The sequence below is a fragment of the Barbus barbus genome, assembly GCF_936440315.1.
Source record: "Barbus barbus genome assembly, chromosome: 20".
NCBI lineage: Eukaryota > Metazoa > Chordata > Actinopteri > Cypriniformes > Cyprinidae > Barbus > Barbus barbus.
In genome coordinates this window covers 15,692,919-15,707,785 of record NC_136748.1, presented here as the reverse complement: position 1 = coordinate 15,707,785, position 14,867 = coordinate 15,692,919, and the positions used below count along the sequence as shown (strand labels likewise).

Here is a 14,867-nt window from a genome sequence, read left to right as displayed (position 1 = left end):
CCGAGCCATGCGCTACAGACTGTTTCGGTTGTGACCAGTTTAGATCATTTTGAACCTAGCTCAAAGATGCTAATCAGCACATGGTTAACTAGCACAGATCTGAACAGTGGTTTACATATAAAAACGAAATGTTATGGAATAACTCTCAAAAAAGGTGTTCGGAAGTGACGTTCCTTAAAGTTACACACAGATTTTTGAACACATTTACCTCAAAATGACGAGAGCTTTCTAATCACACGTTGTAGCTATGAGAGAGGGGGCACAGGAATATTTACTGATCATAAATTTATGAGTTTAATTAAAATCAGTCTCGGCCTATAGACTTAAACATTCAGTATCGGTAGTGAATGCAGGACAGATTTTTATTTTTTTACATTGTTTCATAATTTACAAAGAAAATATAAATAAATATTTTTTTAACTTTTTAAACTTTTAAAAAGAATCAAAAAGAAAAAAAAAAAGAAAAATTTCAATATTTTCTGTTAGGGTTCGGGACAGCCACCTCAATGTACCCAATAAATGATGATTTTATATATATTAAGCTTACTAATATTTTAAATAACTAATATTTTAAATATTATTGTGGGTTTCAATAGATAATCGAAGTCTCTTAATAAACATCTAGTATTTGAATACATAAATGCTTTTCAACTGTGTTTTTTGGTTGTGGGACAGCAGTTTGCACCAATTCTGTAAAATGGCCCATATACATGAAAGCGTCAGTTTCCTTTTTGCAATGCTCAACACAATACAGTACTAAATACACATACAGTCACATAAAAACAACAACAGAGAGACAGTAGTGCACCTTGTGTCCAAAATTTGATTGATGAGGGATGTAAAAAATTACACCCCCACACCTCCCTCCCACCCATAACTAGAAACCTGTTTGGACACCCCCCACCCATCTAAGTGGCCATCTGTTTATCCAGCCCATCGATCGCAAGGAAATGTTGAAACTGTTATGTGCTTTAAACTTTAAATTGTGAAACAATTTAAAAGACTTGAAATTGTGATAATGGGAAGTTTTTATGAAAGTTTTTTTCACACACATATCACGAAAAAACATCAAACATACACACAAAATGAGCAATGACTGTTTTTCCCTGTAAAACAATTTTAGGAAAAGGTAGAGTTTGTTACAAGTTGGAAAATAAAACAAAAAAAGCATCTGACATGTTCGTCAAACAATACTTTCATAAAAACTTCCCTTTATCCCGTTTAACACTGTTTCACAATTTAAAGTTTAAAGCACATAACAGTTTCAGTGGCCCACACAAAAACACATTCAGTCATAAATTCCTTCGATGGGCTGGATAAACAGATGGCCACTTAGACGGGTGGGGGGTGTACACGAAGAGGTGTCCGAACAGGTGTCCAAACAGGTGTCCAGTTATGGTGGGAGGGAGAGGTGGGGGTGGAATTTTTATGACATCCCTCATCAATCAAATTTTGGACACAAGGTGCACTACTGTCTCTCTAACAACAACTTATGAATTAAAATGATGTTTAATCATTCCAGTTTTTCCAGTAGCCCCCAAAAATAAATGTTTCTACAGGGCTCGCAAAATTTCTAAATCCCTGGTAGCCCTTCAGGCAGGTACTCTTCAGATTTTGGTAGCCCAAAAATTAATTTACAAATTAAAATACAAAAAGTTAAAAAGAACAGTGTTTAGTCAAAATAGAGATTTTGTGTTACAATATAAACTATTCAAAATTTTGGGGTCAGACATTTTTTTCTTTCTTTTTTAAAGATACTTTAAAAAAGTTTAAAGAAAGTTAAATAAACTTTATTCAGCAAGGATGTGTTTAAAATTGATAGTAATGACTTCTATTGTTAGAAAATATTTATATTTTGAATAAATGCTGTTCTTTTAAACTTTTTATTAATCAAAGAATCAAAGAAAAAAGAAACACAGGTTCCAAATAAATATGAAGCAGCACAACAGTTTCAACACTGATAATAAATCAGCATATTAGAATGATTCCTGAAGGTTAATGTGACACTGAAGACTGGAGTTATGATGCTGAAAATTCAGCTTTGATCACAGGAATAAATACTATTTTTAACCTCTTCAGCTCTGCCTGCCTGCGGACCCACCGGTGGGTCCAAAATTGCATCAAAGTTATTGAAAAAAATTAATATGTTGTGGAACAGTGAACTTCACATATATGGTATCATTTGAAAGCTTAGAACCTCAGCTTTCTTGACAATCCGATCACTTTCACATTTGTTACATAAAATAAGATAATGAAGTCTGAATTTGCCCCCCCAAAAACTGTAACTTATTTGTAACTTATTTCAAAAAGTGAAACTTTCAAGTCAAGTCAAGTCTGCTTTATTGTCAATTCTTCCACATGTACGGCACATACATACAGAGAATTGAAAATGCGTTACTCTCAGACCCTTGGTGCATACAGTTAACATTTAAGACACTGACAGTAGACGTTTAAATACAGATAAATACAGTTTAAACATATGTACATACAACTATACAGATATACAAATGAGGATGACAGCATGACAGTGATGTGGTCTGAGGCTCCGAGGTGGGGGAGGGGGAGGGCCTTGTAAGCTCCTCTCTGGGTAGTGTAAACAAAGTCCAGAGTGTTTTTTCCCCTTGTTGCAAAGTCTATGTGTTGATGTATTTTTGGGAACACACTCTTTAAGTCTGCGTGGTTGAAAACCCCAGCCAAGATGAGAAAAGCATCTGGGTGGGCTGTCTGCTGCTCACTGGTATGCTGGTACAGATCATTTAGTGCCTCACTCCTGTTGTTGTTGTTGTTGGAGCTGGGAGGGATGTATACAGCAACGAGCAGTATAGCTGTATATTCCCTCGGTAGATAGAAAGGCCAGCACTTAATAATCATAAACTCCACCAAGGGTGAGCAGTGTTTGCAGACCACAACAGCGTCGTGGCACCATGCATGACTTCACGATTCAGTTAGGCTCATCAATGATTACCCCATCAACTTCGGTCAGAAATCTTGGTGTAATCTTTGACCAGCTGACCTTCAAAGAGCACATTGCAAAGACTGCTCGATCCTGCAGGTTTGCACTACACAACATCAGAAAGATCAGGCCCTTTCTGACAGAGCATGCTGCACAACTTCTTGTCCAGGCCCTCGTTGTTTCTAGACTGGACTACTGCAATGCTCTCCTGGCTGGTCTGCCATCAAACACAATCAAACCTCTACAAATGATTCAGAATGCAGCTGCACGACTGATCTTCAACGAGCCCAAAAGAGCGCATGTTACACCTCTCTTCATCTCCTTGCACTGGCTACCAGTGGCAGCTCGCATCCAGTTCAAGACACTGATGCTTGCGTACAGAACTACCACAGAACTACCACTACCTCAGCACCCTCCTACTTCCACTCACTATTACGAACCTACATCCCCTCCAGAAGTCTGAGATCTGCTAGTGAGCAACGCCTTGTGGTACCATCACAGAGAGGCTCAAAATCACTCTCCAGAACATTCTCGTTCACCATTCCTGGCTGGTGGAATAATCTTCCCACCCCTATCCGGAACGCCGTATCCCTGGCAATATTCAAGCAACAACTGAAAACTCATCTCTTTCGGCAGTACTTGACTTCATCCTAAACTCAAAAAACAAAAACAAAAAACCTTTCCCTCTATCTTTCTCTCCGCTTACTAGCTTGTACTTATTTGAACAATGACTGAGACTTGGTGTTAAGAGCACTTCCTCTGTCTGATTGCCTCTTCAAGATTAATCGCTTTTTGTATTCCCCAATTGTAAGTCGCTTTGGATAAAAGCATCTGCCAAATGACTAAATGTAAATGTAAATGTATCATTGATGTAAACACACAGCGCGTTTTCCAGTCAGGTTACCAAAATGTATCACTGCCCTGCCCGACGGGCTACCTTAAATACAGGGTTCCCACACAATGTTCCCTCTAAGCTGAGCGCGCGCGCGACCACACAGAAGAAATAATGTGCCTCCTGCACACAAAAATGAGTTGGGAAGCCATTTGATTGAATGCCACCAGTAAAAGAGAAATAATAGCAATGCTCGGGCAAACCGCTATAGAGCTGATGTCACGACAGAGTTAGAACCGGTTTCATAGAAAGAGAACGATGTGCACCAAATGAGTCGCTGTAGAAACTGAATACTTCAATAGTTGCGGTGCGCTCAACACGAGAGACAACGCAAACGCAATGACATGTGACATAAAACGTTCTCATGTATTAAAGAAGTGTGGCTTGATTAAGTGCTGGAAATAGCGGAGGATGGGCAAAGAACGGTAACAAAGACATGCACATCACACACAAGAGCATTGTACAAACTGCACTTCATAACGATGTTTAGATGTTTTTTTTTATATTTAACTTACAGATTTCAGCTTAAGTTTTGCTTCAGTTAGTATTCTATTCTATTCTATTCTATTCTATTCTATTCTATTCTATTCTATCAGTTTAAATAGTTTGTTTTGATAATATATTATGTTAGGACTATATTATAGACTCAAAAACAAGGTAAATTATTTATCAGGTTTTTGACTTTGAGTCTCTTGCTCATCAAGGCTGTATTTATTTCAAAAATACAGAAAAACAGTGATATAGTGAAATATTATTGCAATTTCTAAATATATTTAATATTTATTTATTAAATATATTTAGGCCAACTTAAATATCTAAACATTGCATATAAAAATACAAATATCAATCCAACAAATTTTGAGTTTTAATTGAAAACAAATTGCAACAAATAGTTAAAAAAAGTCACTTTCACAGTGAAATATCACTATCAATATCACTATCACTGATATCACTATCACAGTGAAGTTTTAACGAGTTCAGCGAGCACTTTATAAAGTGATATCATTGTCATATCTTTATCGAAAACCTTTTTATCCCAAACCATGCCTATAATCTAAACGTAAACATATTTAATTAAAAACATCAGACATGGACATTTTCTTCAGTGCTCAACAATGCAGCCAATGCAGAGATTCTAAAAGGCATGACAATTTCTGACATCCTCTTAGAGAGGAATACAACCTATGATAGATATGCTGAGCATCCATAAAGACTACTAATTACAAGCTTCAAGATAAAATATACCGACACATGGTGCAACTCAAGAAGACAAAACAGAATCCAAGACAAGAAACTGAACAAAAAGTCTCAATGAGGCTGTGAATGTTACTCAGCTCACGTAGTTCTGCTCTAAGACAAAGGTAAAACTCTTCCCAAAAGCAGAAGTTGTGAAGTGGTGCAGGGCATTGTGGGGAGGGGGATGTCTCTAAGCATGATAATGAAGAGGTGATGGTCCATAATGCAGTGCAATCTGAGTGTATGCAAATACTGGCTCAGTAATTACAATGTATGTGCTAATAGGCTGAAGTATAATTAATTTATAACTTAGCAGAGAGTGTCTGTTATGATCCTTATTATGATTCTATTACAGTAATCAGTCCAAAATGACACCGGCAAGGTCATGTGGAAGAGGCGTACGTTTAACTAGTGATCTCTGCCCACTGGCCTTCTCTCTCCCTCTCTCTCTCTCTCAACACCTGCTCTTCCCTGTGGGACAAGCCTCACAGAGGAACCGCCTGACATGTGGTTAAACACAACACACTCTTTGTGTGCTTAATGATTTTCTGTTGTGTTTGCAGACATTGTGCGAGTATGTGTGTGTCAGTTGTGGAACTCACTGTCTTGTGTGGTAAAAAAAGAGACCCATGGGCTGCTGGTTTCTCCATGGCTGTTCGACACCAGCAGTCTGAAGTGATACTCAGTAAAGGGTTCAAGGTCCTTAAACATGTGACTAAATACAGTCGTCTCATCTAAATTTTCAGCAGCCATTATTCCAGTCTTCAATGTCACGTGATCCTGAATTGTAAATCATTTTAATACGCTGATTTGCCCTCAAGAACCATGATACACTGTTTCAGGATTTGATGAATACAAACACAAAAATTTATAAGAACAGTATTTATTTCAAATATACATTTTGTAACATTTAAATTTAAAGGGCCCCTCCTAATGGTAACACTTTAAGGACCAATTTCCACTATTAGATTGTTGCTTATTAGCATAAAGACTGCATTTTAAATGTTTATATTAACTAAAGCTAATTTTGTCAACTCTTAGTAGTACACAAGCTTATAGATTCTGACCTTATATAGGCTTTAACCTGATTAAAATATATTTTCCGTTAAGTGCTTAGCAAATCAAATCAAAAGTGAGTTTAGGATTGAATGCGCTCATCAACTTCTATGGTTAGAATATGACATTATTCTGGTGAAAACATAAGTGGATTTTTTTATTGAACTGAAATGAAAAATAGATATAATCACGCCGCATTAAATAGCTTACAAGTCCTGCTGATTGGGATTGGAACAAATCTTTGCTGGTTTTTAAGCAGCATCAACTTCCACAGACCCCTGTGATCAAATTTACCATGGAGTATAATAAATAAATCACATGAACAATGAAATACATTTCAAAAGAATCCCAGGAAATGAGGGTGATATATAATACATGCGCCTAGTCATTTATTTATTACAACAGAATGAGAATTCCCCTATTTCTGATTAAATTGCAATTTGTTGTCAGGGAGCATGTAATGCATACATATTAGATAACACATTTGTTTCTTTTTTTTTCTTTTTACAGAAGCACATTTTTTTCATAAGGACAGCCCTGGTCTAGGCCTACTATTTGATATTCCTGTACATCTGCTCTAAAACAGTCTAACCATTGCTTTCTTCTCTTTAGATAAAATACTCATAGATTTATCCAAAGTCACTGCCTTAGATCATTTTGTATTTTCAGCACAAAATAACTATTGCTCACTGATGATTGCATGTTTGCAGCAGTAGCGGTGACCTACATGTATATGTAGTGTAGAAAAGAGCATGTGTACGCTGTAAAAGGTCTTCATGGCTTACTGGTGAAATTGTGGGGAAGCTGAAGTCCTCATCTGGAGCCGGTAGCGCAGAGGTCCGGGAGCGTTGTGACGCGCTGGAGCAGCCCAGGCCACCTGCAGCGAGGTGGGGGTGGCAGCTGCCAGCCTGGGGGGTAGAAGGCCATCTGGAGCTGTATGTGGAGAGGATGCAGAGGTGAAGTGGAGCAGAGAAAAGACCTGCATGGTGCAGCATATGCTAAGGAACATGGGTAGAAACACTGCTGGGGATGGGAACATTTTAGGGGTGAGAGGTTACACTCTTAAAAATAAAGGTGCTTAAAAGGTTCTTCACAGCAATGCCATAGAAGAATCATTTTTTGGTTCCACAAAGAACCATTCAGTCAATAATTTATAATTCTTACCTTTTTATAATCTGAAGAACCTTCTTTTGCCACATGAACCTTTTGTGAAACAAATGTTCTTCAGATATTAAAGGTTCTTTATGGAACCATTTAGACAAAAAGGTTCTTCTATGGCATCGTGAAGCACCTTTATTTTTAAGAGTGTATATACTACATCACATGCTGGACAATAAGCACTCACAATAGCACAACCTACTATATGCCCTAGATGGCAATAGATGACTATATATACTAACTAGATGTTCTCCAGAAGACTTTTAAGGATTTTTTTTTTTAAATAGTGGCCGATATTACATTTCATCTACAATAGGCTGTTTATTTATAAATAGATATATTTTTCTATCAGATTTGAAATATCATATATATATATATATATATATATATATATACACATATATCTCACAGAAGTGCGTACACACGTGTGAGTAAATATTTTATTATATCTTTTCATGTGACAACACTCTCGAAGCCGCGCGCTCACCAGAAAACAAGACAAGAAGGGAGTGTCAGGGCTCCGTCACAAAACCCTGAATAAACTAGACCGAAGTGACAGAACCCTGACAATAGCAGGCAAATAAGCTAATAACCAGCTGCTGTGATGTCTATTAATCCAAGAACAAAAGAAAAAAAGAGGAAAGCAATAACTTTTAAGGGGTTCATATATTTAATTTAGAATTTAGGGTTTGGTAACTATTCATTTTCTGTATATTTCTGCTGAAGGGCACAGGTAGGTAAATGTGTCATTTATTATAATGGGTTCATGTGAAGATTGTTTTAAGTTCACTTAAATTAGAAGTTAAGTCTAATAAATGTTAAAATTGATAGCTCTCAAATATACTGTAATGTTGAATGGCTACAGTCAATGGTTAAATATTCAGGGGAAAATTGTTTTTAGAGAGACATCAGTGGCATTGATATCAGTGATGCTGGCCTTCAATCATAAAAAAGATGCCATTAAAGAAATATTCAAAATATACTGTCTTTATGTTGTTTGTACATTGTACATTTGAAGATTGAATGTGAAATTATTGCAATATAAAAGTATATTTAAAAACTTTAATGTTAGGTGGGATTATATATATATATATATATATATATATATATATATATATATATATATATATATATATATATATATATGTGTGTGTGTAACGTAATAAAAACTTAATATTAATATGTAATTTAAAGAAATAGTTTAATTTAGCTCAAAGGGAATCATTTATGATTTTATAGGGAATTTTGAACAGAATCACTGTTACGGCGATTCACTGAACGAGCCGTATAACAAACTCTGCACTGGATATTAAAATCCAAAATATAGTGAAAACACTATTAAATAGCACAGTAACAAGATCGGCAGATTAAGACATTAACTTGTGAGCACAAAACACAAGATACTTCTCTTTTCAATATAAATAAGATTTTATTTATATAAACCTAAGACATAAACTAATCTAACATATGAACACAAGCATTCACACATTCACACGCTGCAGAAAGAGAGAAAGTAAGGAAAGGATGAGTTTAAGAGAATGAAAATGTGAAATCCCAAGTTTACAGCAATATGTTCAATTGCATAAACCTGAACAACCATCAATCACTTATTTAATCCTCGCTTTGAGTTTCTCAATGAGGCTAAAATTTATATTAAAGGTCCCATGACATGCTGTTTTTTGGATGCTTTTATATAGGCCTAAGTGGTCCCTAGTACTGTATCTGAAGTCTCGTTCCCGAAATTCAGACTTGGTGCAGAATTTCAGCCACTACGAGCCAGTCCCAAAATGAGCTTTCCTTAGGACGTGCCATTTCTGTGTCTGTAGCTTTAAATGCTAATGATGAGGAGAGAGGCGGGGCCAGGTGGAGGGTGGGTGTGTGTCCTGCAGCTTGCGGCCACGGTACCATGCGCTAATGTTGACAGTGGATGTATCGCAATTGCTCGTAGACACGCAGTCGTTCAAGCTTTTCAGTTTGACCCAGAATCTGATCCAGATGGAGAAGCACCGGATGAAGAAGTTGCAACTCAGCGGCTACAGCAGGACATCTCCGAATGGTTAGTTTAAAATAATGTGTCTGGATACGGTCAGTGTTTCCCACACATAGACTTTACCTGGGTGGACCGTAACAATATCCACCGCCCGCTGCCATCAGCTCCCGCATCTCTCACACACGAGCGCGACTTTAGCACAATATTTAGTAACTTACAGACCCTTTAGGCGGCTTTTTTCCCATAACGGGTACACACTAACAAACCTAGCGACCTAGCAAAAAAAAAAGAAAAAAATAAATAAAAAAAATTATCATCATTCAGTTAGAAGATGTCTCCAGTACTGCCCCGCGAGCGCGAGGTCTCTCTCCCGGCGCAGTGTCGCCTCTCTCGGCGTCTGTTCTGAGCATCGAGCGGCAGAGAAGCAACGCTTTCAGTTTGCCTTAAAGCAGCAGACTCATCAATAAATCATTTACAAAACAGCATTTACAAGCACTTGTCGTTTACTGACTGTTTGGACTTTTAAATATGAACATAATTTGTCTGTTAATATGCGCAGTTTATTACTCAGACGCAAAACAGAGCTTCGCTCGTTTGCAAGCCATGATGTCTCTCGAGGAAAAAAAAAATTGCGCTCGCCTCGCACGGTCGTAGCTCATTTTCTCATGGGCGGGCAAAGCAGAGAAAGGGGAGGTAACCTTTCCCCGTATGACGACGTAAGGGGAAGATTCCAGATTGGGCCATCTGAGCTTTCATTTTCTCAAAGGCGATGCAGGATACCCAGGGCTCGGTTTACACCTATCGCCATTTCTAGCCACTGGGGGACCATAGTCAGGCTAGGGGGAACTCATATTAATGTTAAAAAAACCTCAAAGTGAAATTTTCATGCCATGGGACCTTTAAAGACACTAATTCAGTTAGAACCTGGAGGTGTTACTTGCTTGCATTGCCTGTGTTAAGGGGTTTCCTTTGTGTCGTCATCGTTGCAGAAGTTGCTGATTGGCTGGAAGTTCAATAGTCTTTGAAGTGAGGTTTTGGGCGTTGGCTGAAAATGCGGAGTTGGTCTGGTTGAAGTTTGAAGAGAGTGCAGTCGGAGCTGAACTTTGCAGCAAACTTACATTAGAAAACGAAACTCCACGGAAAAAGAAAAGAAACTAAAGTAAAATAATAAAAATAAAAGGAGGTAATGAGACTAGGTGGATTTCTTCTCATTGTGGTAGCAGCTGGCACGTGGGCCAGAGCACGCTCAAAGAGCAGCGTCAAAACATGGTGACAAAAGAGAAGAGGAGAGGGAGTTTGATGGTGTCCTGAGTTTTTAAATTCGGCTTTCAGACCGTCCCATCTGGACGTCTTGACCAATTAGATACTGTCCTTGCTCGGGGTATTGCTTTGTTTCTCCACCCCACTAATAAATCAACATGTTATCTGTTCAGTCAGAGGTCCGAACTTTACAGGCTCTTGCAAATTATACTTTTGAACATGATTTCTATAACAAGACTATGATGCATTTGACAAAGAATTGATTGGAAGAAACATTTAAAGCATGATTTTTCACACTCATACATACCAAACACACATCTGAATCCTTCAGCTATTCAATAATGATTAAAAAGACATACATAATATTTGATTAAAACATGATAGTCTAATATGTGGGTTACAAACATAGTATGGGGTTCTGCATAGAAATGTCCTTTTAGGATGATTTTAAGTGCATATGAAAAAGAAAGTCTTTGTATAGTTCTATGGAGAACGAAGGCATGCTCTTTAGACAAAGGAATTTTGGTTTGGTCTGTCTTCTATGTGTGGGGTAGTCAGTCTAAGGAAGCTCGTGAATTCAGCGTGGAACCCATGTGATGCCATCTCTTTGACCATCAGTCCTGATTACTTGCCCCAAATTTGACGGTCTCCCTCCTGAATTGGAATTATCAATAAGTGTTCTTTTGTCTCAAGGTTGTAAGCTGTTTTGTGAAAGAGGCTTGCTGGTTAGTTTGCTTGCTTCAGACTAGTTGGAGCTAGGAATCTGATTTACGGTGTCCTGTTTCCTTGGGCCTCTCGGTGGAATTCCAGTTTCTCATGTTTCAATGTTCTGATCGCATCTTAAATTTGTCTGATTCAGTCTCTGATATTCTACATATACATATATATATAAATAAATATAAATATATATATATAAACTTTTGAACAGTAGTGTATATGTATATCAGGGGCAAGGGAGGCAGTGCCTCAAAATAGTACAAAAATAAAACAACGCCATTAAAAAAACTTTTTTAACAGACCCCCTAAAGCAAGGGTGTCAAACTCCATTCCTGGAGGGCCACAGCCCTGCACAGTTTAGATATAACCCTAATTAAACACATCTGATACAGCTAATCTAATAATTTAGGCTTATTTGAAAACTACATGGTATGTGTGTTGGAGCAGGGTTGGAACTAAACTCTGCAGGGCTGCAGGGGGTAATTGAGAATGAATGGGGGAAAGTCACATGAGAGGAGGCAATGCCTCCATCGTGTTATGATTGGATATGTCTGGTTGTGATTTACAGTAAATCTTTGTGTCTGTGACCAATATTTACCGAGCTTTGATGACTGATTATCCAAAAAAAAATCATAAATAGTTAAAAAGTTAACTATTAAAAAGAATAATTGAACAAGTTCCCAAATAAAATATACAGTGGTGTGAAAAAATGTTGGCTCCCTTCCTGATTTTTAATTTTTTTGCATGTTTGTCACACTTTAATGTTTCAGATCATCAAACAAATTTAAATATTAATCAAAGATAACAAGTAAACACAACATGCAGTTTTTGAATGAAGTTTATTATTATGAAGGGAAAACAAAATTCAAACCCACATGGCCCTGTGTGAAAAAGTGCTTGCCCCCTAAACCTAATAATTGGTTGGGCCACCCTTAGCAGCAACAACTGCAATCAAGCGTTTGTGATAACTTGCAATGAGTCTGTTAGAGCACTGTGGAGGAATTTTGGCCCACTCATCTTAGCAGAATTGTTGTAATTCAGCCACATTGGAGTGTTTTCGAGCATGAACCGCCTTTTTAAGGTCATGCCACAGCATCTCAATAGGATTCAGGTCAGGACTTTGACTAGGCCACTCCAAAGTCTTCATTTTGTTTTTCTTCAGCCATTCAGAGGTGGATTTGCTGGTGTATTTTGGATCATTGTCCTGCTGCAGAACCCAAGTTCGCTTCAGCTTGAGGTCACGAGCAGATGGCCGGACATTGTCCTTCAGGATTTTTCATGGTTCATGGTTCCATTTATCACAGCAAGTCTTCCAGGTCCTGAAGCAGCAAAACAGCCCATCACACTACATCACAACATCACACTACCACCACCATATTTGACTGTTGGTATGATGTTCTTTTTCTGAAATGCTGTGTTACTTTTACGCCAGATGTAATGGGACACACACCATCCAAAAAGTTAAACTTTTATCTCGTCAGTCCACAGAGTATTTTCCCAAAAGTCTGGCAAATCTGAGACGAGCCTTTATTTTCTTTTTGCTCAGCAGCGGTTTTCTTCTTGGAACTCTGCCATGCAGGCCATTTTTGCCCAGTCTCTTTCTTATGGTGGAGTCATGAACACTGACCTTAACTAAGGCAAATGAGGCAAGCACTTTTTCACACAGGGCCATGTGGGTTTGGATTTTGTTTTCCCTTCATAAAAAAACCCTTCATTTAAAAACTGCCTGTTGTCTTTACTTGTGTTATCTTTGATTAATATTTAAATTTGTTTGATGATCTGAAACATTAAAGTGTGACAAACATGCAAAAAAAATTAAATCAGGAAGGGGGAAAACACTTTTTCACACCACTATATTGTTTAAATTGTTACTGCCTTGAGTTGTTATTTTGGAATAAATGTAAAATGCTTAAAAACACTAACTTAATCTGAAAATTAAATTAATTCTTTTCAGAAATTGCAATACAGTGCATTCCTGTTTTAAAGATTTAAAGATTTTTCAGACGGTGAGGAATCATGAGGCCATCTTTAATCTTTGCATAGATTGGAGAGAGAGAGAGAGAGAGAGAGAGAGAGGGGGAGGATAGAATTCCTCTGTTTTTAAAGAGAGAGTCAAAAGACACTTGTCTAATGGTGCGGTCAGCTCTCTGCGCCTCTGATTTACAAGGACTTCCTGGCCCCTTCTGAGCCTCCTCGCCTTGCTTCTAGCCCAACGCACCATCAACCCCGCGGATAATGCTGCGGCTTCTATTTACTGCGAGAGTCATCCGTCCTCAACACAATCTCACTGGTCAGGGCACTTACACACACACCCTCATGCACACATGAGGGTATAAAATATAAAAAATCTCTGTGAGTTTCACAATATTAGTACTTTAAGTATTAATATTGAATTGTTCTATATGTAAAATTGTTAGATAAAACATTGATGGTGAAACATAATAATATAATATAATAAATAAATAATACAATACAAAAATGTAATAAGTAACTGTGATGTGGATCTCATGATTTGCACATTTCTGTCCACAAGACATTGAGACTATATTACAAAATTGCCTGGAGACACATGAACACATCTCACCCATCAAGAAAGAAAACATCTTCATTCTGGGTCTTGTCTTAGTGCTTAGGGAGGACTCCAGGCAAAAATCATCTATTCTGAGGAGCAATCTAGTCAACATCAGCCTCAATAATACAGCACTCCAATGCTCCAAGTGAAGTCCTTTCCCTAAGTGAAGTCTCATTCCCAATCAACCCTCCTCTTGTCCAGCCACAAGAACTCAATAACTGTTGATTACTTAAGTCGTTTCGGCCGCGCTGAAATAGAATCGTCTCAATAGAATACGAATTAGAATTGAATACGCCTGTGCTGGTCGAAGATCTAAAAAAAAAGAAAAAGGTTATGAGGGGGAGACTGAATTCCTGGTTCCGTGGTCTCTGGTGTAGAGAACGAACTAAATGAGATCAAGTCATTGACATTACGGCAAGAAAAAAAGAAGTTAATACTTTGATTGATGAGCGATGGAACAGCCAATTATGTCAATAAAGAGTATGGATATGCCAAGCTGTTGTGGGACTTTCAAAGCTTGACGTACCCATGCGTCATTTAAGAGGACAGGGTGACAGTCTGATTGAACGGAGAAGGAAGAGACAATGCGGACGTCTGAACCCAAAGCTACGTAGGCTGGCATGCGGGAACAGGGATGTGTCTCGTGCAGTGTTAATTTCGTTGACGAAGACGACAACGAAAAATATTCGTCAACGAACCTTTTTTCTGTGACTAAGACGAGACGTTGACGAGCTAAAACTAATATCTGATGATAAAAACTATGACGAAATTTATGCGCGTCTTTGTTAACAAGACGGGACTAAAATGTTATTTGAGGACTACCGGACATTCAAAATACATCCTATAGGCTAAGTCAACTGTCTTGTCTTTCAAAATGTGCGTCTCTGTCATTGGATAAGGTGCGTTTGCATGGCAGCCGCAGTGGACGGATAGGCTACCAAAACGCAAACTAGCGATCGGAAACAATGGCCTCAGCAACCGAAGGGTTAGGGAGTGGGTGACCAGACGTCCCGTTTTTCCCGGGAGTCACAAT

General features: G+C 38.0%; 1 pseudogene across 1 annotated transcript in view; it reads right to left on the bottom strand.

Annotated features, from left to right (window-relative positions):
• The window catches only part of LOC306886729 (usherin-like), a 249,435-nt pseudogene that overhangs the window by 97,679 nt on the left and 136,889 nt on the right, over nucleotides 1-14,867 (bottom strand). Inside the window, exons 38-39 of the transcript in view lie at nucleotides 6,898-7,070; nucleotides 5,684-5,815 (exon numbers count right to left, since the gene is read on the bottom strand). The product of the transcript in view is annotated as an usherin-like (transcript). The remainder of the gene's footprint in view (nucleotides 1-5,683; nucleotides 5,816-6,897; nucleotides 7,071-14,867) is intronic.